Source organism: Dipodomys merriami, unplaced genomic scaffold (genome assembly GCF_024711535.1).
Source record: "Dipodomys merriami isolate MVZ:Mamm:240054 unplaced genomic scaffold, mDipMer1.0.p SCAF_35, whole genome shotgun sequence".
In the NCBI taxonomy this organism is placed as follows: domain Eukaryota; kingdom Metazoa; phylum Chordata; class Mammalia; order Rodentia; family Heteromyidae; genus Dipodomys; species Dipodomys merriami.
This window is the reverse complement of record NW_027205048.1, coordinates 14,466,571-14,491,759: the sequence shown is the minus strand read 5'-3', so window position 1 is coordinate 14,491,759 and position 25,189 is coordinate 14,466,571. Positions and strand designations below refer to the sequence as shown.

The 25,189-nt window shown below is 52.0% G+C and overlaps 1 protein-coding gene across 6 annotated transcripts in view; it reads left to right on the top strand.

Annotated features, from left to right (window-relative positions):
* The window catches only part of Ctbp2 (C-terminal binding protein 2), a 125,077-nt gene that overhangs the window by 326 nt on the left and 99,562 nt on the right, over positions 1–25,189 (top strand). For 2 of the 6 annotated variants that reach the window (XM_069988268.1, XM_069988263.1), the window contains exon 1: positions 126–351. The exons of 1 other annotated variant lie outside the window; for it this stretch is intronic. The gene's annotated coding sequence lies outside the window, so the exon portion shown is untranslated. Of the gene's footprint in view, positions 1–125; positions 352–606; positions 821–6,868; positions 6,901–7,794; positions 7,875–25,189 lie in introns of those variants that run through there. 3 more of the 6 variants (XM_069988264.1, XM_069988267.1, XM_069988266.1) reach the window with 3 other exon arrangements.

The window sequence follows — 25,189 nt, the reverse complement described above, 5'->3', positions numbered from 1 at the left end:
GGGCGGGCGGGGAAGTAGGAAGAGGCTCGGCGGCGAGGGGAGGCGGAGGAAGGGAAGCGAGGGAGGGGCGGGGAGGGAGGAGGGAGGGGGAAGGGCGGGGAGCTGGGGAGATTAAGTTTTTGTGTGTGTGTCCCTGTGTGCGTGTGTCATTTTAAGGTGGCTCGGGAGCGGCCCGGAGGAGCCGGCGGCGGCCCAGGAGCGAGGGACCGAGCCTGGAGCCATGCCGCGCTGAGAGTGGGGGGGCCGCCAGCCGCCGCCACCGCCGCCGGGTGGGGTGGGAGGGGCGGGAGCCGCCGCCGCCGCCTCCCGGGTGGGCGCCCTTCGCAGCGGACACCGGCGGCGCAGGACGAGGTAAGGGGGGGGCCGGGGCTGGGTGGGCGCCGCCGCCGCCCCCGCCTCACCTGCGGCCGCGATGGGGGGGACGCCGTGCCCGCGCCTCACTGCGCCACTCCGGGAGGCGGAGGACGAAGGACACCGAGCCGGCATCCGAGGACATCTTTGGTCCGCGCCCCCGGCCCGTGCCCGCCCCCAGTGGAGCGGGGTGTGGGGCCCGCGGCGCATGGGGGGGGTCGTCGTTCCCCCCCACCCCCCGCCACCGATCGCTCCCGCTGGCCTCGGTGTGCGCCGGGATTTTTGTTGTTGTGATGAGAGTTGATGAATGCGAAGTAGGCGGTCACCTTCCTTCCCATCAGGATTGGGGAAAAAAAAATAAAAGGAAAGGAAAACCCGGAGCGCGGCGGCGTCCGGAGGGCAGCGGCGGCGGCGGCGGCGCCTCGGCGACGGTTTCCTAGGCGCCCCGGGCTCCGGCTCCACGAGCTCGGTAGGTGAGCGCGCGGGGGCCGCCGGCGACCCCGGCGGAGCGCGCGGCGCGGCGCAGGGACAATACGGCCGGATCTCCCGGGACCCGAAGTCCGAGCACGCCGGGGTGCGGCGGGCCTGGTGCCTGCGAGACGAGCGGGCGGGCGGGGGCGGCGAGGAGGCGGGGGTGCGCGGGGAAGTCGGGACACGCGTGGTTTCGAGCCCCTGGGGGCGCGGCCCCTGTCGGCCTGGGGATCCCGCGCGGCGCCCCGAGAGCGCAAGTAAAAGACCGGGAAGAAGGCGAAGCGGAGCCCTTTTGTTTTGCCGGCCCGGCATTGTTGGCTCCTCGGGGCAGCCGGGCCACATCTGCCGACGCCGTCACCACCGCCGCGCCGAGTGCTGCCCGCCAAAGTCGCGGCAGGGCGGGGGTCCGGGGCGGGCCGGGCGGCGGGCGGGGGGCCGGGCGGGCGGGCCGGGCATTTCCTCTGCCCAGCCGCACTCCCGCGGGCACCACTTCCTCCTCGCCGGCCGCCCGCCGCCGCCGGGAACCGGCCCGCCCGCCTCGCCCGCCTCCCCCGCCCGGGCCGCACTTTTCGGGTGGGGCGAAGCCAAAGGAAAAAGTTTCGCAGGAGGGGCCGGCTAGGGAGCGCCCTGGGCGGCGGGGACCCGGCGCGGCGCGGGCCCGGCCCGGCCACCGCGGCCGCCTCCCTTCTCCCGGTCCTCCGCGGCGCCGGACCGACCCGCGAGGCCGAGGGAAGCGCCTTTCTTTCTCTCCCGGGTGTCCGCCCAGCGCCCCGAGCGAGTTGGGCCCGGGATCGCGGGCGCTGGGGCGCGCGCAGGCCTTTCTCCAGCCGCAGGCCTGGCGGCGTGGCCGCTCGCCCGCAGCCCACGCCGCGCCCCGGGGCCCGGAGGCCGCAGGCCGCGCGGAGACACCGCGCGCGCACCGCCTCCCGCGGCTTGCTCTCCGCTGGCGACCATGGTCGCGGACACGGGAGTGTGCGGGTGCGCGCGAGGGTTCGTGCCGCTCCCTCCGCACCCCCGCCCCCGACTTTTCCGGAGGCGGCCCGAGCAGCAGTTGGCTCCCGGGGACCTTACGTTAAGGATTTTAGGGGGGGAAGGAGGAATGTTTCAAGAAATCGCGCTCGCCGGCGCGCTGGCTGGCGGCGCAGGCTGCTGGCACGGCCTATGTCGTCACGCCGGGCGCTCTTGCGCTGCCCAGGGTAAACAGAATATCCCCCCCCCTTTTTTTTTCCTTTCAAGACTGGAGATCGGGTTAAGTTCTTAGAGAGTCAGATGCGGGTCGCTGGACGAGCAGACGAGGCCGTTTCATTCTGTGAATATACACTGGAAAATTCCCGAAGTGCTTTATTGTAATTCTGTTGGGTAATCTTTAAAAAAACCTGTATATTTTAATCTGGTATGCGTAATTTTGAGAGGATCGTTTTTATTGGAGGGGGACTTCACAAAGTAATTCTTGCTTCAAACTTGCACAAAAAACAGTAACTACGGTACCACTTTTTCAAAATCCTGCTAGCTGTGAGATTTTCAGACGGCTTAAAAATCCCTCTTTAAGATCTCTAGGTTCCCAAAGTAGAACTAACTAGCTTGTTTTCACCTACGTAGGAGAATGTTACAGTTTTGAAATATCACCATTATTCTATAATTTTTTAATACCTCAAGATAATGAGACTTTAAAGGACCTGGTTTTTATAGTCATTTGATTTCAAAGAGTATGTCTTAAAAGCAATTACAAATTAGTATCCAAAATGCTAATTCAACATCTTCAGCCACTACAACTTTAATATTGAAATAAGGTTTCTTTTTTTTTTTAAGCCTAGCTTGGGTTGTATGCTAAAGTTGAAACACTGAATATCCTTTTGTCTGGCCCTGACACACTCCTGGAAAGTCCCCCCAGTGCCCTTTTTATTGCCCTCAGAAGAAAAGTTAATGAGATGGTAGGTTTCTAGCAAGAAGCAGGCTCTCCCTCTTGCAAAATATGCTTACAGTTGCCATTGAAGTTGGATGTTAGCCGTGAATGCGCTTGCCTTTAATGAAGCCAGTGTAATCGTTCACACTTGATCAAGTAGAACATGACCAAACAAAGGAAATAAGCCAGCATATTTCTGTAGAGCACCGAGGTTTAGTGTAAGTGTTGGTGTTGGGTCTCCCCCTCCCCCCACTCTGCCCCAGTACAAGGCAGAGAGGGTTGAAGGCAAAGGGAATTTATGGCCCTGATTGGTTTTCTGTGCCCCAGGGGCAAGGGACCCCAGTTTACATCCCCGTGGAAAGTGGTTATTAGAAAGAATTGAAAGGCCTTGGGAGCTTGTTTTGAACCTGGAAAGGTACTTTTTGATTTCTTTTTCTAGTTTGGAAAGGCACTTAATCTGAAAAGGGTGAGTTGCCTACCCTCTTTTGGGAAAGGCACCTTAAGAGTGGAGAGAGGGTGGTGTGCTCTGCAGACTGAGCCCTTTGAGTTATTTATGATTTCACTTGGGATCTTTGAAACTGACCCTTGAATGGGTGTTCTCATGGGGGAGGGGATAGGGTGAATTACCTTTTCTTAACTGTGATAAAAAAAAAAACACAAAAAACCCTTTTTGTCTCCCAAATGTATTTCCTTGCCTGGCTTGAGCTGCAGTTCATGTGCAAGATTCAGTTAGCAGCTTAGTGAAGAAACTTTTGCAAAGTAGGTGTCTTTAAAGTTAAGAAAATAAAGCGTAGCTACTGAAAAACAAACACTACTGCCATTGTAAAAACACACCCGGGACATACTTTGTGAGATATTTTGGCCTTTTAAGACTTGGGCACACCTGTTCCTGTCCCTGCCTAGTTGAGTTTGCTTTCCCTGGCATTGTTAATCTGGCCCTGTACACAAGATGAAACAGTAAAACTTGCTAGCAGAATAATTATTAACTTGGCCATCAGTTACCCTTTCAGGGAATAATCAATAACTTCATGTTGACTTGGAAAACAACTCTTATTACTGAGACAGGAACGTGACTCAATGATCCAAGCATATAAGTAAGGAAACAAACAAATAAAGCGACAAAACTGACCAGCAGTGTTCCTGGGGTTCTGAGTGGCTGTTAGGTAAGGAGGTGGTGCGTGAAGTGGATTGGATTTAAACATTTGTATTATTGTGGGGAAATGTTAAAATACAAAAGGAAAGGGAACTCAAGCCACTTTTTTGAAATTCTTGTGTTTTTTTTTTTTTTTAAAGAAAAACAAACTAAAAAGGGAAAAGGACACTTCTCAAGGAGGGTTCTGCTGAGATCTAGTACCAGAATTCCACGGCCGATAGATCACTGATATCATGAATGTTTTGAAGGCAAAATTATACCCTTTGTGCTTACTGCTTTCCCTAAATGAGGAAAAAAAATGAAAGAGTTGGCTGCAGCAGTAGAATGGTGGCCCCTGTTGTCTTTTTGCTTAACCAGTTGTCATTTCAGAATAGAGGGAAGTCCTGAGCTCCTCTGCTAACCATTCTTCTATCATCAGAAAGCAGGGTCGCGGTGTACCTTGGTCATGATGTGGGCCACGAATAAGTAGTCATACAACTCATGGTTAGGAAAGGAAATGGATCTGTTGGGCAGGTAATAGTTCCATTACAGAGGGCGGGACACTTTTGTAGAAACTTAAAAATGAGAATGTGGTTTGAACCTTCACAAAGATGACTTTTGTACTTAAATGACATCATTTGGTGAAAGATCTTGGGGGGGGGAGGGCGTATCTTTATCTTATTCCCCAGGAATCTCATAATTTGCTAGCTCAGAAATACCTGCATCCACTGAAAAGTTTAGTAGGCCCCTGAATACTGGGATGGATTGGTTGCCCTGCCTGGCCAGAGATCAGTTTCCCCTTCCAGCTGGTAAGCCTGTCCTAATTTACTGCTGCAGGTTAAAGTTACAGCACCCCTGGAAAGAAGGGTACAAAAGCTTTCTCACTCATATTTTGAAGTTACTTTTCACTGGTCTTTCAGGGTTTAAAGGAATATGTGTCAGACTTACAAAAGGGATTTTTCCCCCCAAATCTCTGGATTTGGAAATCTTATTTAATAATTGCTAAAAAACAAAACAAGTGAGTTGTTTTAAAGGTGTTCAGTGCTTCGTTGATTTCATGGACACTATCCAAAAGCCATCAATGTGATCCTAATGATATTCACAGATTAATATTAAGGCCAAATTTGGAGTTTGCTTTTAGCTGTCATTATTAATGTTGAATGCCTAAATTATGGCTGCACTTGGGCATTCAGAAAGTTTGCCTGTGAAAAGAAGGGCTTTGCATATTGTGTAGGAAAGGAGGGATTCACAAGTGAATGCAGAATGTACAATGGAGAGAGAGCCAGGCCATTGTTTGTGAGGAATGTTGACCATGGGAGCCAAGGGGCAGTTTCAACTTCATTCTCCCAAACTGCTGGGGAGCTTAGAACCCGCCCGAGCTGCCCGAGGTATGGGAGCCAGCCTGGTATTCATCTGTCGTGGTTGGGCATGGAAATTTGGCCTGCTTCCCTTCCACAGTTTTTCTTAGAAGGTGGTCTTTCTGAGCTGCTAGGGAACGCTGTGCTTTCTCTTCTCAGTAAGATGCATTTTTTTGAAGAGAGATTCCAAAAGCAAATGGTAAGAGTTCTTCCAGGAATGTTTTACTTATAAAAAAAAAATCAGCACCAGAAACCGTGGCATCAGAAGTCTCAGGAAGAAGTTGTGTTTATTTTTCTTCCTCCCCTCACTTTAAAGTAGTGCTTTCTGTGTGGTGTTAGGAAAAGTCACCCACAAGGAGTGTTTGTTGTAGCTGTGCCTTCCTTCTCCATTCCCACAGCCTTCCTGCTTCCTCCTGGGAGCTGAGCCCAGCCAGAGCCAATAATGGCTCCAGGGACGTGCATCCCCATAGCTTGCTTACTTCTTAGCTCTCTTCCACTTAAGTGGGAATGGTGTAGGTAACTGACCCTTACTGGGTCTGTTTCATACGTTTGATTAAAAAAAAAAAAACTGGGCACACTTGTAATTGCCTTATGTGGCTAGGCTTAGGCCTGCTTTCAGAAATGGTGTTTTAACTGTTTACCTAACTTAAACAGATGGTTCCCTGGAGTTGACTTGAAATTCACAAAAATGGTGCTGAAACAGCTGGGTTCTTACTAATGGGACAAGGGAATTGTGACTTCTGTCCTAGGTAATAATAGAGCATTCATCCCTACCCAAAAAAGTCCCATTGGTGTTTAGAAGAAGTTAACCCTGAAAAGCCTGCTGTTTGATCCTGATGGTCAGGCTTGCCTTGGGTTCTATGGGCTTCTTAATGCCAGAAACTTCCTGGTCTCTGAAGGCAGTGCTAGGCATCCATTGCCGTTCTAAAATTCCTTCCCATTTGTAAAATACAGAAATACCCCCACCCCCTCAAGAACTTGATCCCAAATAGTTTCTTAAATCCTTAATTATGCCTTGAAGTCATCAATCTTTTAAGATGGTCTGATAGAGAGTGGTGGTGGACTCTGTGTCTTGTCCCAGGTTGAAAAAGGAGGGTGATGTTAAAGGCTGTGAGGTAGACATGGGCTGTGTAAGGGTCTTTCTGCTGTGCCAGACCTTGTAAATTCCACTTAATCTAGGCTGCGCTCCAGCCATGCCTGAAATCTGGCCTCCAGCAATTTGTCCCAGCTCTGGACAAACAAAAACTACATTATTGCAGTCACAGAATCCCAGGAAGTGTATCTGGAAGGAACCTAGGCCTAGATCGCAGAGGTCAGCTTCCGATCTACTGAAATTTTTTTTTTCTCCCATTATGACAATTTAAAAAGCTTTCCCAAGGAGACTAGCAAAAAATAAAATTAGAGAATATATGGCCAGCATCTGTCCTGGAAGTGATAGCTTTATACCTGCTACAGGTGGGTGTGGAGGGGGTGAGTGGAGTAAAGAACTTCAGTGTGTGTGTGTGGGGGGCCTGGAGGTGAAGATAATTCACTTGGAAGGGGGGGGCGAGGGCGGGCTGGAGGCCTGCCAGGGTTGAGCACCTTCCCTTTTATTTAAATGAACTCTAGCTGCGATTGGTTTTCTTTTTCTTTTGCTGATGAACTCAGGGAGCAAACAAGGCCTGCTTTCCTCTCCGGTCGTCCAGGTGTGCCCCCAAGCCCGTTTGTGGCCACTAGCCCCGGGGCCTTGCCTGCCCACCCGACTGCAGCCGGGTTGGGCCGAGAACTTTCCGAAAATCCTGCCGCGGAACGGCGCAGGGCCGTGGGCATGTTTCGCCCTCGCCGGGTCACAGGCGTTGCTCTGCGGAGCCCCGTGTCGGTGACGTGGGGGGGGGGGTTCTCGTGGAGCCGCGGGGCGGCGGGGCTCCCGGCTCTCGCCGACCCCCTGCGCTGCCTCGGGGGTCCCGGAGTCGGTGGCAGGTATCTCAGGTTCGTTCCCGAGGCGCCGTCGGTCGGCATCGCCCGTTTAACCCGTGGCGGGTGGGCGGCGCCTGGGGAGGACTCCCCGTGGGATCCCCGGTGCCGGGGTGCGGGTCTCCCGGGGCGTGCGTGGCCGGCCCGCCGAGCGCCTCCCACGGCCCCAGACCTGGCGGCGCTCCCGCGCGCTGGGTAAGTAGAGTCACTCCTGCCCCCTCGCGGAGGTCACGGGGTCGCCCCCCAGGTCACCGAGGGGCTCGGGTCCTCCCCGTGGCCGCCTCGGTAGCCGAGCCGTGTGGGGGTGGGTAGCGGGGACCCCCCTGCGCGCGGCCCCGTCCTCCCCGCGGCACGACTTCCGGTGTCCCGCACGACCTTCGGCGGCGGGGGCGGCAGGCCGCGGGCACACCTGCGGGGCGGGGCGGGGCGGGGCCTGCGCGCCTCCCCGCGGGGCGGGGCCCGGGGCCGCCCCGCGCACCTGGCGGGCTCCGGGGCTCCCGGGCTCCCCCTTCCCGGAGCTTTTCACTTGTAAATGGCGAGTCTCCTCCCTCCGGGGGGGTGGACGGGGGATGGGCTCGCCCCCCCCCCGCGCCCACTTCCTTCCTGCCTGGCCTTTGTGCGGGGGCCAGCTCGGATCCGGGGCGCCGGGGTCCCCCCCCCCACCCCGGGCACCGCTTCCCCCGGCGGCAAGGCCTGGGACACCCAGGTAGGGCCAGGACCCCCTGCCCGGGCCGGGCCGGCCCGCAGCGATCACGGCCTCGACGTGGGTCCCGGGAGCCTCGGGCGGGCTGCGTGGAGGTGGCGGGCACGCGGGGGGGGGGCGGCTGGCCGGGGGTGCGCACCCCCGGGCAGCCGCTGGGGCCGCAGGCAGCGAGGGACAGCTGCTCGTCACGACCGCGCTCTTCTCCAGGCCCTGGAGCCTGGCGAGCCGCATGGCTGGAGGAGGTCCAGGCACTAAGTGGAGGGGACAGAACGATCTAGGCCTTTATTTTCACTGTGACCTGATCTTCTTTCTTGGCGGGGCCATTTCTGTGTGGTCAGCTTTCTTTTCCTTTGCAGACTCCAGAAATCCATGCATGAGTTACCCTTCTTTGCTGAGTAGCCCTGAAGTGGCCATTAACTCAGCCCGAGCAGCTGGCAGCGGTGTGCCCTGGAATTGGGGCAACTTGTGGGGTTGGTTTCTTACAATGCCGGAGGGGCAGCGGGGTGAAGTCAGACCCTCGCTTTTAGGTCGTTTGCCCATGACTTGCCCCACTTCCAGGACAGAGCTGGAGTGTTGGAGTGGGTCAGGTTAGCAGGACTTCCTGGCTGGAGGGCTCCTTCCTGGGAAGAGCCTTTCCTCCTTCAGTCAGTAATCAAGGGGACAGACAGCTGCCTGCAGCTCTCAGGAACAGCCCAAGAAATCCCCCCCCCCCCCACTAGTCCCACTGTGTAGTCCAGGATGTCCTCACCGCCTCCGAATCATCTTCTTGGGACTGCAGGTGTGCAACAGCATACCTGATTAGGTCCATGGCACTTTTGAGTGAATGTTCAGCACAGCACTGGCGGTGTGGAGAGAATTCTCTGGATTATAGACTCACCGGACTGGCTCTGTGCCACTCTCTCAGCCACATTGTCTCACGTGTTCTCACTGCCTCACACCGGAGGTGATGGTCACTATTTTACTGATGAAGAGATGGAGGGTCAGGAAGGTTAGAGAAGTACCAGAGCCAGTCCAGCAAATTTCGACCTGGGCCTGGCTTCTCTGTCATTGATCAGCTGCTCTTCCTTTGGTCTTTTGACTTTGCGAATGGCTTTGCCCTGCTCACCAGTCCTTTCCATATGGGTGTGCATGATACAGTACCTACAGCATACCTGCAAGCCAGGATTATACTTAGGCAGGACTTAGTGGTTAGGTGTCTTTTCTTTTCCCCCAGGAGGCGAGACTTTAGTTTCCATGTTTGTGGTCAGAATTAAGAATATTCTCAAGTTGAGCTCCCTCCTGCTTGAGGGAGGGACTTGTACTGGATGTGCTGGTTGGGACTGTGTGTGCTGTCGGTTCACTGTCTGTGGCTGTGTGGGTTGGGTGGGGGCTTAGGGTTCCTGCTCTGAGTTCGTGTACCTCGTCTTGCCTGGGAATTCCAGTGACTGCTCCAGAACAAAAGCAGAATCCTTCTTTTCAAAAAGGCTATCAGAAATTCAAAGAGAATGGCACGAAGCTGGGTGTGTCCTGAAAACGGGAGCCCAGCCCTGCCTGGGTGATTAACTCACCTGAACGGCACCTGGGGCTGGTGGTGCCGGTGGTGCCGGACGCAGCTTGGCTTCCCTTGGAGTTAAGGTCCCCACGCGGTGGGATTTTCCTGAAAAACAGGCTTTCCTTTAATTGCAAGAGTGCCTTCCTGCTCTGCAGCCCTTCTTTTCCTTTTGGGAACAGGTGTGGGCTTGTGAGCGCGTGTGAGGTCAGGAAACCCTGCTGTCTGGGTGAGTTTGGCCCTGTGGGACTGGGGACACTCAGTAAGTTCTGCCTTGTCTCAGGACAGCCTAGTAAAGTGTGCTGTGAATATCTCCACAAGTCCTGGTGCCCTGGTCCCTCTCCAGCTCGGATAATGATGGTACTCTATTTTAAAGTCCCCCTGCAGTTTTCAAATAGTTCTCAGCTCTAGTTCACTCCACCATGGGGTGGGGGTGTGGGTAGGCTGCAGCAGCACCAGAATCAGCCGGTGAACATAACCCCAGTGCCTGCGTGGGACAGGATGTGGAAGGACGGGAGCCTTCCCAGAGGCTGTTCACCTGGAAGGTGGGCCTGGGAGGAATGGCCCCTGTGGTTTCCTCAGCCTTTGCACTGACCAGGGCATATAGATTGCTTCCTTCCTGATGGCCATTTCCTGCCATCCAGGGCTGAGGGCAGTCTCAACCTCGAAGGTAGGCCTGGGTACAGGAAGGATATACCATCCTCTTCCAGGTCCCAGAGTTCCTCTGGTCTCAGAAAAGCCATTGTGCTTGCCATCCAACTGCCGCCCTCAGTACACAGGATTGGGACCAGGTGAGCTGAGCACCATGTTTTCTCCACCCTGCCTTGACACAGAATTCTGTTTATTTCCCTGCTTGCTGCTTTTCCCTCCCGTTAGGCAACTCCTCCTCCCCCCAACCCCCCCACGTACATATCCTTTCTTCTCACTTCTCAGCTAAGCCTAGGATTAAGAACATGCCTTCAATTTAACAAAAGCTAGGAGATTTCAGAATGAGAGTTGGAGTTCTCTCTGTAATCTGTCTCCTTGCCTATTTAAGCGAGTCCCTTGAATAGTAGGTAATTATTTTCCTTCCTAAACTAGTCAGATGAGTACCAAATAGTGGGCCAAAGAAGTAGCATGAAGTTATTTGAGGATTTTTTGTTTTGTTTTTTTACTTTGCTGTAATTGAGAGCAGTCAAGTCTGTTGTGGCCAAGGGGACTGGGGGAGGGGGGCTTGTGATGTGCTGACTTTTGGGTGGACCTCTCTTGGTGCACTCAGCCAGGCTTGTGAGCTTAGTGTAGTGGGTTTTTGTTTGTTTGTTTGTTTGTTTTTTCTTTCTAGCATGTTTCCCTGATAGGAAGCTTTGAAAGTTTTTCCAGCTGTTGTGATCTTCTGGAACAGAGATGAGGTGTGAAGTTCCTTCTTGTTGGGAGGATACACGGGCCCGTCTTTGGCCATGCCCAGAGCTGAGTTTTGGAGCTTGGTGATGACTTGGTGTGATGGGGCTGTGGTTCCGTTTTGCTTTAGGGCTCCAGCAGCCCATTCGGGCAGCGCGAAGTGGCCTCGGTGCTGCAGGCTGCACTCCTTCCCTGCATTTAACTTGTACGAAGCCCCTGTGAAGGGCTTGGTTTTTGAGCCTGTACTTTATGTAGAGTAAGGGTAGAAAAAAGTGATGTGTTATAAGTTGGACGGGCGGACACCTTGTGTTAAATTTAAAAAGAAATGAGCTGCTCCATTCCTGACAGAGTTGGGAGTAGCTTCACACTGGGTGGGTGTCCGGGGACCCCTTCCAGGCAACAAAGGGTGTGCAGGTGCCGGGCCTGCAGGAGCCGCAGGCCCTGACTGACAGTGCCTTCCTGGTAAGGGATGGGTGTGGTCCTCTCTAGGGTGTGCTGTTCGGGAGTGGGCGGGCCTCTGTCCTGAGGGACTGGGACCTACAATGCTGGGAGTTTTTCCTTCGCTGATAAAAGACGGGTGAGGCCTGTGGAGCTGGCTGAAATGCATATTTGGAAGGGGCACTGTGAGGTGTGTTTGGTGGTGTGAGATCTGGATCCGTAACTCCATTTCAAAAAATGTCGGAGGGCTGGAGGTGAGGCTCGTGAGGTAGGGCCTGAGCTCAGTCTGCAGCGTGGGTGGGTGGGTATGGAGGCCATCCGGGTAGGGAAGGTCAGTAGGTGGTGGGGTGGCGTCAATTTGGAACAGCTGTGTGCTCATTGGCCCCTGGGGCCAAAGCAGTGAGCTCAGAACTCTTGGAGAGGTTGTTTTCAGTCTGTGGAATGTTACTACGTGTTAGCTCGCTCCAAGAAATGCCCAGTAAAATATTCACTTTCTATTTGCGACCTGCCTTCCCTTCCCAGGGAAAGAAGGCTAGAGGACAGCCAGCCGGCCGCCCGACCTGGCCCCAGCCCTGGTCAGGTGGGGCTTGCTGAGAAGGGCAGCTGGGGAGGAGTCAGGCAACTCCCTGTGCAAGTCTTCTTGGCTTCCTTTGTCCCTCCCTGTCCCCAGGCAGTGGGCTGGGCGGAGGACTAGGCAGGCCCTTGTTTCACAGACTCCTGGCGTGGAGTGGGTGCCCACTTACCCTTCACTCAGCCAAGAGCAGCTTCGGTAACTGGCCCGGTCCAGCTGGGTGGCAGATGTGCTGTGGGTGTTTTGAGTTTGTTCTTGACCTGGGGCACTGGAAATGGGTTGGTAATTTATCTCTTCCCAGGGTATCCATTCACTCCCAGGTACTAACTGAGCAGCTCCTCCTACTGGCCAGGTGCAGACCCATGTGTCTGCATCCTTAAGAAGTGACTCAATTTTGTTTGTTTGTTTGTTTGTTTGTTTGTTTATTGTCGGTCATGGGGTTTGAACTCTGGGCCTGGGTGCTTTCCCTCAACTCTACCACTTGAGCCACAGCGCCACTTCCGGTTTTCTGGTGGTTCATTGGAGATAAGAGTCTCACTGACTTTCCTGCCTGGGCAGGCTTTGAAGGGTGATCCTTAGATCTCAGCCTCCTGAGTAGCTAGGATTACAGGGTGAGCCACTGTTGCCCGGCATTCAATCTTATTTTAAAAACAAGTTTATTTTGGAGATGGGGTCATGCTAGGTAACCTATGCTGGCCTGGACACCTTACCTTCTTGCCTCTACCTCCGCGTGCACGCAGGAATTACACGCACATGTCACCACATCCAGGGGACTGACTAGACCCAGCCACTTTTTCTTCTTTCTGGGCAGTGCTCGTGATGGGCTTGGTGTGACTGGCAAGGTCATGAAGGGACTCAGACTGGGGAGCCGTGTATATGAAGGTATCTGTTGAAGGGACTATTTGTCTCCTTCAGGGTGGGCTCATCGTTTCATGGACCAGCAGTTTCTTTGGGTTCAATTCATGCCATTTAAAATCTCACTTAGATAGCAAGAAGGTCCTTGAAAATGCCCTTGGGAAACGGCGGGGGCTGGAGTGCAAGGGTATGTGCCAGCCATGCGTCAGGTCTGGGTCAGAAGGTCCTGTTCCCACACTGGCAAATTGTGGTGGGAGGGGGACAGCGTGGGTGGACATTGTGGTGGCTGTGGAAGTGTGAAAACAAATGCCCCTCCTCACTTGTTTGTGCTGCACGCAGCAGTCCAGTTCTGTGTTCATCCCTCTAGAACTGCAGGCTGGAAATTCTGGGAAAGAGGTTGGGATTAGGGACCTTCCAGGATCAGAGTTCACTTGCAGGGTGGGGGGCTGTTAGGTGTATCAGGAGAGAAGCAGTGTGTGCCAGCACCCCTCATCCTGCCCTGCCTCGTCTATACACATTGGCCCATGCAATTGGGAGTAAAAAGCCGGTTGTGGGCCTGGTGGTTTTCACATGGCTGACTCACACAGTCCCCAGGGACCACCTGGGTGGTTTGAGCGAGTCTGGTGGTTGGTGTAGGGGTACCCCTGGAGCACCCCAGTCAGGAATGAACCTCTCCTTGTCCCATCTACTCTTAACATCTGCCCCTCTTTTTTTTTTTTTTTTTTTTTTTTTTTTTTTTTTTGCTAGTCCTGGGGCCTGAACCCGGGGCCTGGGTGCTGTCCCTGAGCCTTTTTGTGCTTAAGGCTAGCATTATACCCCTATGAACTACAGCACCACTTTTGGCTTTTTCTGAGTCACTTATTGTAGATGAGAGTCTCACAGACTTTCCTGCCTGGGCTGACTGAAATGTGATCCTCAGATCTCAGCCTCCTGAGAAGCTAAGATTACAGGCATTAGCCACTGTGGCCCAGCTTAACATCTGTATTTTTAGCTAACTTCACAGAACATGCCAACAGCACACAGTCTTTCTTTAAACAAAATCACTGTCCCCAAACACACCCACAAGCTCCAGTGTGTAGTTATTGAACATTTGGCATGGAAAGTGGTTGAAAGATTTTTATATAGCTTGGTTATACCCCAAACCTGAGTGAATAGATTTAAATGTGGCGATACATATTCTGCCCATCTCTTCCTCTGGACTCCCCTGGAAGCCACCAGGCCTTCCTATTCTTAGGAAGTTCTGTGTTTGTCCAGAACTAGGAAATCTAGGTTGGGCAGAGTGTCACAGAATACTGGCTAGAATAGGAATTGGTTTTACAAATTATGTTTTTGTGAAGTGTGTTTCAGTGAAATACATTGAGTATATTCACACCTAAGAATGGGTTTGGAGAGTCGTTTTTAACGTTCAGTGTGGCCTTTACCTCCTTGCCTTATTGGAATCGGCTCTGTTGGGGGTCCACACCTGCGCTTACCCCATGATACCATTCCCTCACACAGGGTGTCTCCTCCTGCTCTAGAGATGTCCACGATAGACGTTTTGTGGCAAATTGTTTTTAGTTTTATTTTTTGAGACAGAACTCTTGTATTCTTCTCTGGCTTTGCCTTCAGACTCCTGGGGTTAAATGATGTTCCTGCTTCCGCCTCTTGAATAAAGAGCTGGGATGGTAGACAGGAGCTATCTTGCCTGGCTCCTTTTAATCCTCACCCATGAATTTATTAATTAGTAGGTTTCAACAGGGCAGATCAGTACTGTACCTTTCTGTAGAAGCACTTGATCATGCATTGGCTCGTTTTATTTTTAGTAACCCTTGGCAGAGTGGTTGTCTCCCACGCAGAATTGGCAAAGGCACGTGGGTGGGGTCTTCACAGTCCACACCAGGCTGTGTTTACATAATGGGTTCTAGAAACAGGTGGAGATGTTCAGATGTAGGAGGGGCAGGCATCCCTCATCCAGTTGAAGAGTCTGCAGCCATGGGGAGGGGGTCCTTTAGTTAGGTTGGCTCAGGGTGGCTCTGTGGACTTGCATATTAGGTTGGTAACTGGGGTCTTGGACAAAAAGGATTCACTCTTGATTTGGGTAGCTGCTTCCTGGGGGGAGGAAGTATGGGTGCTTTTAAGGTTGACGGTGGGGGAGCAGTTGCAACCATGACCTGAACTGTTGTTGTCATGGCCCGGGTAACTGGCCAGGACTCCGTGTAGTGGGTTTACCTGTGAAGAAGCAAAAGACTGCTCAGGGAGAATGGTTCGTCTCTGGGGCCGAGTTGCTTCCTTTTTGGGTGGTTCTTGGACTCTCCAACAAAGAAATGACTTTATGATTTATGGTGTTTGTGAAGATGAGCATACCTATCTGTTTTCATACAGACACCTTAATAGAGATTAAGTACAGAATAAAGCAGAAGGCAAGAACAGAGGTATTCCCATAAGCAATATTGTAGTGTTAGGCAGTGTAATTATGTTTTGTACACTTCCCAATTAAGCAGTTATGCATTACTGGGAAAACTACCTTTAAGAGATTTAGAAATGCTTTATAATTTAGTAAATCAAACAAAAAAAAGATGTACAGTATTTCAGGCATAGGATCTATACGTGTTGCACCATAAAGTAATTCAATTCACAGTGATTTGCTGGAAATACACACGGTGACTTTGAAGTGCATTCACTTCTGAAAATTGCCTATCCAAAGGAAGATCTCACTTCAAATAGAATGGAGTGCTGAGCTCACAGAGAACCTAGGGCTGCAGGAAAGAGCCAGCAATTGCTCTGAACCTCTCAACGACTCTGAGAGCAGAGGCTGGGATTTCTATGGTGGAGTCTCCGGGGCCTGGCCGAGACCACCCCATTGGCACTGTGCCCGTACAGGGTACTGGTGAGTTGAAAGTTTTTCTGGTGGTACCAGAGTTTAAACTTGGGGGTGGGAAGGAGATGTCTGCCAGGCCAGGCCTTCTACCATTTGAGCCATGTTTTCAGCCCAGGGTTAAGTTTTGTGAGCACTTGAGTTCTGAGGTGTGACTTAATATGTTTCTCCTTGCGGAGTAAAGGGAGTAAGGTATGGGGCCAGGGACACCGGGAAGCATGGATATGGACTGGTGGCCATGAGTTCCCACTTCCTCTTGGAAGGAGCTGCTGCTGCACTGCAAGGAAATTCCTGCTATTTTAAACACATGGGCGTGCCCTAGGAGAGACTAAGTCTGGGGTGGGCTCCACCTGTGTAGGTGAAGTTGTAGGAAAGGGGGCATCTTGGCAGTAGGGCCTCTGGCTTTGGGGAGGAGGAGAAGGTGATGGTATGCGAATCCCCATGGTTTGCTTGGAGTTGTTGAATGGATGGTTGTGGCATACTAGTTGAGCTTTAAGTGAGGAAAAGACAAGCTTGATTTTGGACTCATTGTGCTTAAGGTATCCTGCTGCAGACAGGTGGAATTTGAGTGTCCGGGGTGGAGGCACAGTTTAGAACCTCTGGGCTCTAGAGGTTGCCAGACTCTGCCCTTTGCTGCTGCATTTCTGCAAAGGCTGCTGGGATCAGAGAGGACATGAGGTGGTGGCAAGGGTGACCTGAGTGGCTGCCTTGTCGAGTTCTTGGAGCCATGGTTGAGAGACCTCAGTCATCTAGACACAGTTCTGCAGTGTCCAAGCTGGCAGGCAAACGCAAATTTGGGGTCTGAGGCTACTGGCTATGGGGGCTTTGCGGTGCTGTTCGGGCCTTTTGAGCTATTTCATCTTACAGATGGGGACCCTGAGAGCCAGAGAGGCATGAGTATAGGGTAAGTCATGTGGCTCAAGCTCATCTTCCTTCTCTCTTTTCTTGGGGAGATACTGGGGTTTGAACTCATAGCCTCATCCTTGCTAGGCTAGAGGCATACTGCTGAGCTGAGCCTGAGTGTTTTTAGGATAGGGTCTGGGCTTCCTGCCTGGGTGTGCTCCCTTGGGAGCAGCAGTGTGCCGGCCGTAGACTTCCTGTTGTAATTAGGATCTCAGAGAGTCGCAGTCTCTGGGACTTTTCTTCCCCGGCTATCCTGGCACCGTGGTCCTCCCAAGTCTCAGCTTTCCACATACCTTGAGATGACAGATGGGGAACATACTGTGCCCAGCTGTGAGCTGAAGGGCTTCTGTGAACTTTCTGCCTAGGTTTGCTCCTCCTATCCTCAGTACCCAAGCACGTAAGAGTCAGAGGCATGAAGCACCTCCCTGATGAGGAAGCCTGAGCTTCTAACTGGCCACCTGGGCGCGAACTCTCTTGGTACTGTGGAGAGTCGGGCTGACGGCCACTTATTCAGTGTCATTATTGCCCTCCGCTCCCACAGAAGACATCTACAGGTAGCAGCAAACCTTCCTGACACAGGAACCATCGGGATCTTGTCCTGGCCCCTTGACAAGTGACAGTGTAGAACCATTGGGATCTTGTCCTGGCCCCTTGACAAGTGACAGTGTAAACGTGGATGTTGGGCCTGTTTCCCCATCCACGTGGGGTTCTCTGCATGGAGGTATCCCCTGGCTTCCGCACCGTCAGGCAAGGAGTTGTTTGGCAAGGCTGACCCTTAGGGTTCCTCCGAGTGCTGCTCATTTGCTCCAGAAGGAGTGGGGTTGGATTCCTGAGTGGCGGAAGGGTGGTAATGGTTGTGGAAGGGTAGTCATGGCAGCCACGCAGAAGCCTAGGCCCTCCCAACTGGGCCGTGTCTGCCTGTCCTTCCTGCTTGATAACAGAGGCATGTCATTGAGCTTGGAGTCAGGCTGAAGGAGGTGTGATGGGCTCACCGTGGTGGAGAGAACTCAACTTAGGAGCAATTAAGGAAAGATGCTTGAGGGGAATTCGTTTCTCATTTCCTAGCCACTAAACTACCGGACGGAACTGAATGGTTTTCCCTGACAGAATCATTTGAAGTGAACTGCATTTCAGGGAAGACTTCAGTGTATTATTGGAATCCTTGCTTCTGATGCTGGGCCCTCTTCTAGGTGTTGATTTCCAGGAAGCCTGGGGTGGTGGGCATTGGGCCAGTCTGCCCTCTAGCTGGAAAGAATGTGTGGCACTCACAGTTTGCTGCATAGGGAGGTCACTTGTTCCTCTCTCTCTCTCTCTCTCTCTCTCTCTCTCTCTCTCTCTCTCTTTCCCTCCTTCCTTTCTCTCTCTCTTTTCTCTTTTCTTTCTTTCTGGAAAGGGACCATTTTTTTGGATCAGTCATGGGGCTTGAACTTTGGGCCTGGGCACTGTCCCTGAGCTCTTTACCCACCTGAGCCACAGCACTACTTCCCGTTTTCAGGTGGTTAATAGGAGATAAGAGTCTCATGGACGGGCTGGGAAGGTGGCTCAGTGGTAGAGCGCTTGCCTTGCATTCCTGAGGCCCTGGGTTCGATTCCCCAGCACCACATAAGCAAAAAGAAAAAAGCCGGAAGTGGTGCTGTGGCTCAAGTGGTAGAGCGCTAGCCTTGAGCTGAAGAGCTGAGGGATGGCGCCCAGGCCCAGAGTTCAGGCCCCTCGACTGGACCCCCCCCCAAAAAAAAAAAAAAAAAAAAAGAGTCTCGTGGACTTTCCTTGCCTGGGCTGGCTTTGAACCACGATCCTCAGATCTCAGGCTCCTGAGTAGCTAGGATTACAGGCGTGAGCCACTGGTGCCCAGCTTCCGATATTATATAATAGTAAATCTCACCCTTCTCACATGGACTTCTGTACATTTTTCAAAGCCAGGTAACGATCACCTAGTTGCAGAACGAGTCCCAAATCCAGGGAAAATGCCCTAATCCACTTTGAATCCTCTTTGATTCTACCCCTCTGGCCACCACTGGACAAATTGATCCTTGGTAGTAGAACAAAGCCAGCCTCGGAAGTTAGTGGAGGTTGGTGCATGGGACTGTGCATGTCTACGGGACATTCTGGTCACAGCATATGGCCTTGCTGGGGTGATCTCCTACCCGTGCCTTCCCTGGGATGCTTGAAACTTTAACAATCTCGGCCCAGGCATGCGTGACAGGTCCGATCAAAAGATAGTTACTGCAGGGGCTGGGGGTTTAGCCCAGCAGAACGGCGCCCGCCTGGTGCGCGCAAGGCTCTGGGTTCGGTCCTCAGCCCTGGGGGGATGGGGAGGGATAGTTACTGCAGTGTCTTGCCTTCCCCATTAAACTACTGGCCCTGGAAAGGCTTCTTCCTCCCCTCCCCCCATGTTCCTTCCCACCCCTACCTCAAAGGGTGAAAAGGGCCCGGCTCACACTTGCCTGCCTTGGTGCATTTAAGGCCACTGTCCCTGGGACCCCTGCACACAGCAGTTGCTTGCTCTCCCCACAGGGGCCTGCCAGCCACTCTTGGAAAGGACTAGAGAACAGGTGCCTGTTGTCTTGGCCGTGGCCAACTGGCTTCAGGTTCAGAAGGACTGCAAGTGACCCAGCGGGCACAGGCTGCTTCCCTGTGAGGGAAATGGCTTTGGAAGCAGGGGTCTTGGTGGGCAGACTGTTGGCATCTTCTTTCTGCTTTGGGGTTGCTGGTGGTTAGGTGGCCTTTGTCCCATTTATTTTCTTTTTTCTTTTAACTACAAATTTAAGTTGCTACATAAAAGTCACGTATAGAAGGGGGTACCATTTCATTCGTTGGGTAATGAGAACACATTTCTTTTTGGACACTGTCACCGCTTCACTCTCTCCAAGTTTCCCCCTCGTGGCCCTGCTCCACACATTGTTTAGTTCACTGCTGCATTTGTTCACCCCCTTGTCCCTCTATTTCAGTGCTCTCGCCCGAAGACAGATAAATGAACAAACAGTAAAAAAACAAAACAAAACACTCTTGTTTCCATTTCCTGGCTCATTTATTTCCTAAAGATAGAGACCTGTCAGGCTAGTGCCCTTCCTGATCTAGAAACAGTGGTTTATGGAAAATCCAGAGTAACTAGAGAACTTGCAGGTGGAGCAGATCAAATTCCCAGAAGGCTGCGCAGCAGTGGAGCACTTTGGTGAACCCCCTGGAGTCCAGTTTTGGGGTCCCACTGCCAGTTCCCACCTATCAAATAGGTAGGTCTGGACCCACTCTTTCTGGAGGAGGTATCTGAGGATCCCCTAGCAGCCGGCATAGGAAGCCCTGGGCCAGCTTAGCTCCCTGTTGCATTCTTGCTTGTTGTAGCTCTTTCTTTTGAGTTTTTATAGTGTTTTTATTTCCATTCTGTTAGGGGGATACTTTATGAAATGTTTTGGGACTCTTCAGGTGTTCCTTGGGAATGACTGTTAATTAACTCTTGGGATGTTACTAGAACTTTCCTTGAGCGGCTCATGATTGCTTCCTCCCTTTTGCCTCTTTATGGGATGGCACCTTGGGCAGTAGAGGTGAGAACTGTTCCCAGTCATCAAGCTGTATCCTGCGCCTTTGCCCTTGGAGATAAACCCTTTCATGTCTGTGACTACAGAAGTGACCTTGATTCCTGGCCTAAAATTAGTGTCTACATCCTTTGCTGCTTTGGGGTGGTCACATGTGAGCCACCATGCCAGGAGGGTGGAAGGCATGGGCATGTATGGACAGGATTTGGGGGTAGGGGCAGTTCCTTGTCTAAGCCAACTTGGGTTAGTAGCTGAAAGGTGAACAGCACTGCAGCATGTCCTAAAGGCTCCAGGGTGTGTGGGGCCAGGGCTGTTGGAAATGAGTGATGTGTTAAGGCCCTGAGCAAAAGCTTAAGGTGGGGCCACCAGTCCATGTTGTGGACGTTCTTCCACTGGGAACTATCAACTTTGCTCCAGCAATTCCTGTCTCCATCCTTGGTTGGCAGAAGTGGCTGCCAAAATGCTGGGATTGATTACTGGGATGCTTTGGTGTTTTATTTGAACATGAGAAGCACAAGGAGCTTCTGTAGCAGATGGATGTGTTTATTACCTTGACTGCGATGGCTTTGTGCTGGCTTTGTGCGTGTGGCTTTGTCTTTATATTATCATTTCTACCCCACGGAAGTTTCTCCAATAAAATAAGGTCCATCCATGGACCTCGCCAACCACCAGCAGCTGCTGTGCTGTGTCCACAGCAGAGCTCCAAGCACTGAAGGGATCAGGGCTCAGCAGCCAAGGACCTGGTGGCATTGTGTGTCAGGCACAGGATGCTCCCGGCTCTTCTCGCCTTGAGCTGCACTCCTGTTTCCAGCTTAGGGTGGGAAGTCTTCCTTGGGTGGATCCTAAACTCCCAGCTGACTTCATGGAGGGAAGGGAGTTGACAGCCACCCAGTTGTACTTGGCTCAGTTGTGCTCAGGTTCTGCTGGCCTAGGCCAGAAGTTTCCAGTGGAGAAAGAAAAGATTCTTGGGTGTAAATGATCAAATCCATGAAAGGAGCCTTTTCAGAAAGGCCTGCACCGTCATCTGAGGATATTCGATGTCATAGTAATAGCATCTATGTGTAAACTGAGTACCAGGAATGTGCCAGGCGTGGGAGACACCTGGTTCATAGATGAGAGCCTTTCTCTGAAATGCTTGCAACCGGAAGTATTTCAGATTTCAGAGTTGTGCAAACCTTAGAATGTTTTCACATACATAATGAGCTCTTGGTGATGGCACCCAGATCTAAATAAATTTGTGTTTTATGTATGTGCATCACCTGAAGTGGTTTTCTAGACTTTATTTTTTGAGGGGGCAATAAAGAGCTTTGAACTAAGGGCCTCCCACTTGCTTGCTTGGCCGACCATCGATACTATTGGGGCCATTCCTTCAGCCCTGCTTTTTGTTGGTTATTTTGAAGATGGAGTGTCTTGGATTTTCCTGCTGGGACTAGCTTTGAGCCTCAGTCCTCGGGATCTCAGCCTTGAGTGATGAGGATTATACAGGCAATTTGCTGCCAACACTAAGTTCATGATGTGGAATTTTCTCCTTGTGCTATCATGCCAGCACCCAGAAACGTTGCAATTTTTAAAAACATGTCAGGTTTTTAGACTAGAAGTGGTCAGTCTAATAATGTGCTATCTACCTCTTCATAGGTTGGAAACTTCAAAGCCCAGTGGACGTAGGGAAGAGTAGTAGTCTGCCAGGTAGGGGGAATCTCAGTGGGACATACGAACGAGTTCAGCTAATCAGCCAAGTGAAGAGATGCCTGTCACCTTCCTGTGGCTTCTCCCACCTGAGTCTCAAGGTCACACTGGGTGAAGATGTGAAACTGTTCTTGATAGCTGTTCTGGAGGTTAGGTCTAGCAGAAAATACGTATATTCATTTTACATGGATAGTGATATGCTGTGTGTATTTTTTTTTAACCTTTTGGTGCAGAGAAATTTTCTCTTTGGTTATGGTAATTATCCTTTTCCTGATATGTAAATTGATTACAGCAGCTTTTTCTAGTCTTGCGAGTTTGATTATCCACAAGCTTCTCCCCCCTCCCCATTTAGACTTATTTTTAGCACAGTCCTTGAAACCTCAGTGTGAGACTGTCCATCTTTTCAGAGTTCTGACTGAAGGTCATTGTCATCAGCCCCATCAAACACAGCACAGCACCCTTGTGCTACACCAGGCCCAGGTTCTCATGGATGGTCCAGAAGCAGGAGCGTAAGCCAGCTTGACTAGAACCACCCGGAGCGGCAGGCTGCAGTGACTCTGGACTCCCATGGGAGTGGAGGAGAGGCCCCGTCATTGTCACTAGCCTGGACTTGGTTTCCTGCGGTATTTATTTGTCCAGGGTTTTGGGGTGCAGAGGTGGTCCCCCCTGGTTCTGTGTCCTGGGTGTGGTCTGCATCATGCAGCCTCTGTGCAACTCCGGATGTTTTCTGAATCTCGCCGCCCTAAGAATAAAGACATTTTGGTGTTTGATTTGATTTGTTTGCTGGAAGATTAGCACAAAAGCAGGAAGGAACAAGAATGAGCGGCGGAGGTGATTGCTCAAGGCTGCCAGGAGGTTATTTACAGATTTTTTTGCTGACAGTCCCTTGTTTAAAGGAATTCCCTGTGAGATTTATGAAGCCCTTCCAATTTATTGTCTTTCCAAGTAAGGTAAGCAAATAAATAGGTAATTCTATTTTATTTATAAACACAGCCAATGTAAGATTAAAATAAGAGGAAATGGGCTTCTTTTTTTTTTTTTTTTTTTTCCACCCAGTATGTTTCAGGAATTTGGAAAGCCTCTTGGAAAGGTTTTGTTTTTGTTTTTTGGCTCAAAATTTAAATGATAAAAGTCTGACCCTTGGGGCTGGGAAGGTGGCTCAGTGGTAGAGTGCTTGCCTTGCATGCCTGAGGCCCTGGGTTTGATTCCTCAGCACCACATAAGCAAAAAGAAAAAAGCCAGAAGTGGTGCTGTGGCTCAAGTGGTAGAGCACTAGCCTTGAGCTGAAGAGCAGAGGGACAGCGCCCAGGCCCAGAGTTCAAGCCCCATGACCGGACCCCCCCCAAAAAAAATAATCCAGGCCCACCATGCCTGAGGAGAACTGGAGAGGAAGAAGTCAGGGACATGGGCTGGGGCCTTGGATGGACTTTGAGCCTCAGATCATGGTTACCAAGGCCTCACACACCTCTTGGAAGCAAGAGAGTTTCTGCTCTACCCTTCTGGGTTTGCTTATTGTCTCTAGTGGCACATGTCACAGTCCTAAGACATACCCTTCTGAGCAAATTGTGCACGGTTGTCCTACAAGTAGCTTCTGTGGTTTTTTCATTATCTTTCCCTCTCCCCCTCCCCAGTTGGTACTGAGGCTTGAACTTATTGCCTAGCCACTGTCCCTTGGCTTTTTCCACTCTAGGATGGCACTTCCACTTGAACCACACCTCCACTTCAAGCTGTTAACTGGTTCATTGAAGAGTCAGTCCCATGGACCTTTTCTGCCTGGGCTGGCTTCAAATTATGATTCTCAGATTTCACTTTTCCTGAGTAGCTAAGGTTACAGGCATGAGCCACTGGTGCCTGGATCATTGCCTTTTCTTTTAAAACTTTTTATTCTGACTTGTTGGTACTTCTGATATCCTGGTGAATTGTGATTTCAGGGACCAGCATGTATGAAGATACAGGAGGAAAAATGTATATTTTTAGGTTAAAAGAGTAAGTAAGAATACAAGTCACTGTGTTAAAACAAGCCATTCCTCTCTCAGGTGTGATGTCAGTGATAAAGATTTGAACCGGGAAGAACAGGTGACCGAGAGCCCAATTTGAAATCTTCTGTCTGTGTCAAGGCCATGAGCCACAGCCTCAGGAAGGCTTCCTGTTACCCGCTGGGAGGATGTGTGCTCTGTCTTTGCCCTTACATGTCCTGTGCTCTCAGAGCTACTGGGGGGATTAACAGTGTTCTGGGAGGTGTCCTGTAACAGACTGCTAGGCCCAAGTACATCAGGCCCTGGCATGTGGTAGGTGCACAGCGCAGTGAAGTGAATTGCGTTCCCTGCAGGAGGAGTTGGCTGTAAGAGGCAGGCTGGGAACGTGTGGAGAGCAGAACTCTTGCAGGAATGGTCTCTGGCATGGCTGGGCACACAGAAGGGGGACCTTTCCTCACCTGGGGCTAATGGGTCATCAGACATGGGAAACGGGTCCACACTGTGCTGGGCAGTGTACTGCTGGCCAGACCAAGTCCTACCTCAAAGGAACTGATCACTCTAGTATCAGGCAGAGGGCCAGTGTGTCAGCCAGTGTGTGTATGGGGACTCCTAGGGGTCCCACTCATAAACCTTTTTGGTCAGGGAGGTCTCTTACAGGAGATAGGTACCAGGCTACACCCCCCTGTCTGCCCCCCCCCCCAATCCTCAGCCACTGTCCAGACCTGAGAATCACCCAGGGAGCTTGGGAGAAGGCCAGCCCCACCCCCACTCCCACCCCCCACAGGTTGAGTCTGATCCGCGTTTCTCCCACCTTGGGTGGTTTAAGAAGCTCCAGGTGATTCTTCTAGTGGACAGCCAGCTGGAGGGCCACTGTCTAGCCTGCGGCCCTCAGCTGAAGCCACTCTCCCCTTTCCCCTGGGCCCGGAAGGCACAGGCTCAGAGAATCAGGAAAGCCGTAACTTCCTGCCCCTAGGCTGGGAGCAGTGGCAGAGAGCAGATCTGGGAGGCCCAACTCCTCCCAACACTGACACTACCAGAAGGACAGGTACACCCAGTGAGGCCTGGCAGGAGATGGTTGGAACTGCGCACTGAGCACACCGGGGAGGGTACAGTAGTCGTAGTAATGGAGTTAGCTCTATAGGACGAGGTGGCTGTGGGGTTGGGGTGGAGGGTTTGCTGGGCATAACCCTTTACCCCAGAGGTAAGGAAGGCAGGGGTCTCCTGCCCCTGTGAAGAAAGTCTGGGAGACACACCATCTTTCCTTAGGCACTGGGTAGCTGCAAGGAGAGAACTGTTGCCTAGGAAACCGAGTGCTGAACCCTGGCCTGGCCTGGGACCTTGTGGACCCTGGTGTGAGCCCCAGAGTGGAAGATGTGTGAGGCGGTTTGTGCATCCTAGGAAAAACCCAGCTCCTCACCGCGCCTTGAAGGAGCCCCTGGGTGGGAATCTGGCTTATAAAGATGGGGGGGGGTGTCTATGGACTAGAGGAGGGAGGCAGGTTATGGGGGTGGGGTGGGGATAAAAGGACAGGGAAGACGCCACTAGGAGTTGTGTTCTAACAGCCATTGTGATTTTGAGAGAAGTTGGAGATTAGAGTGCT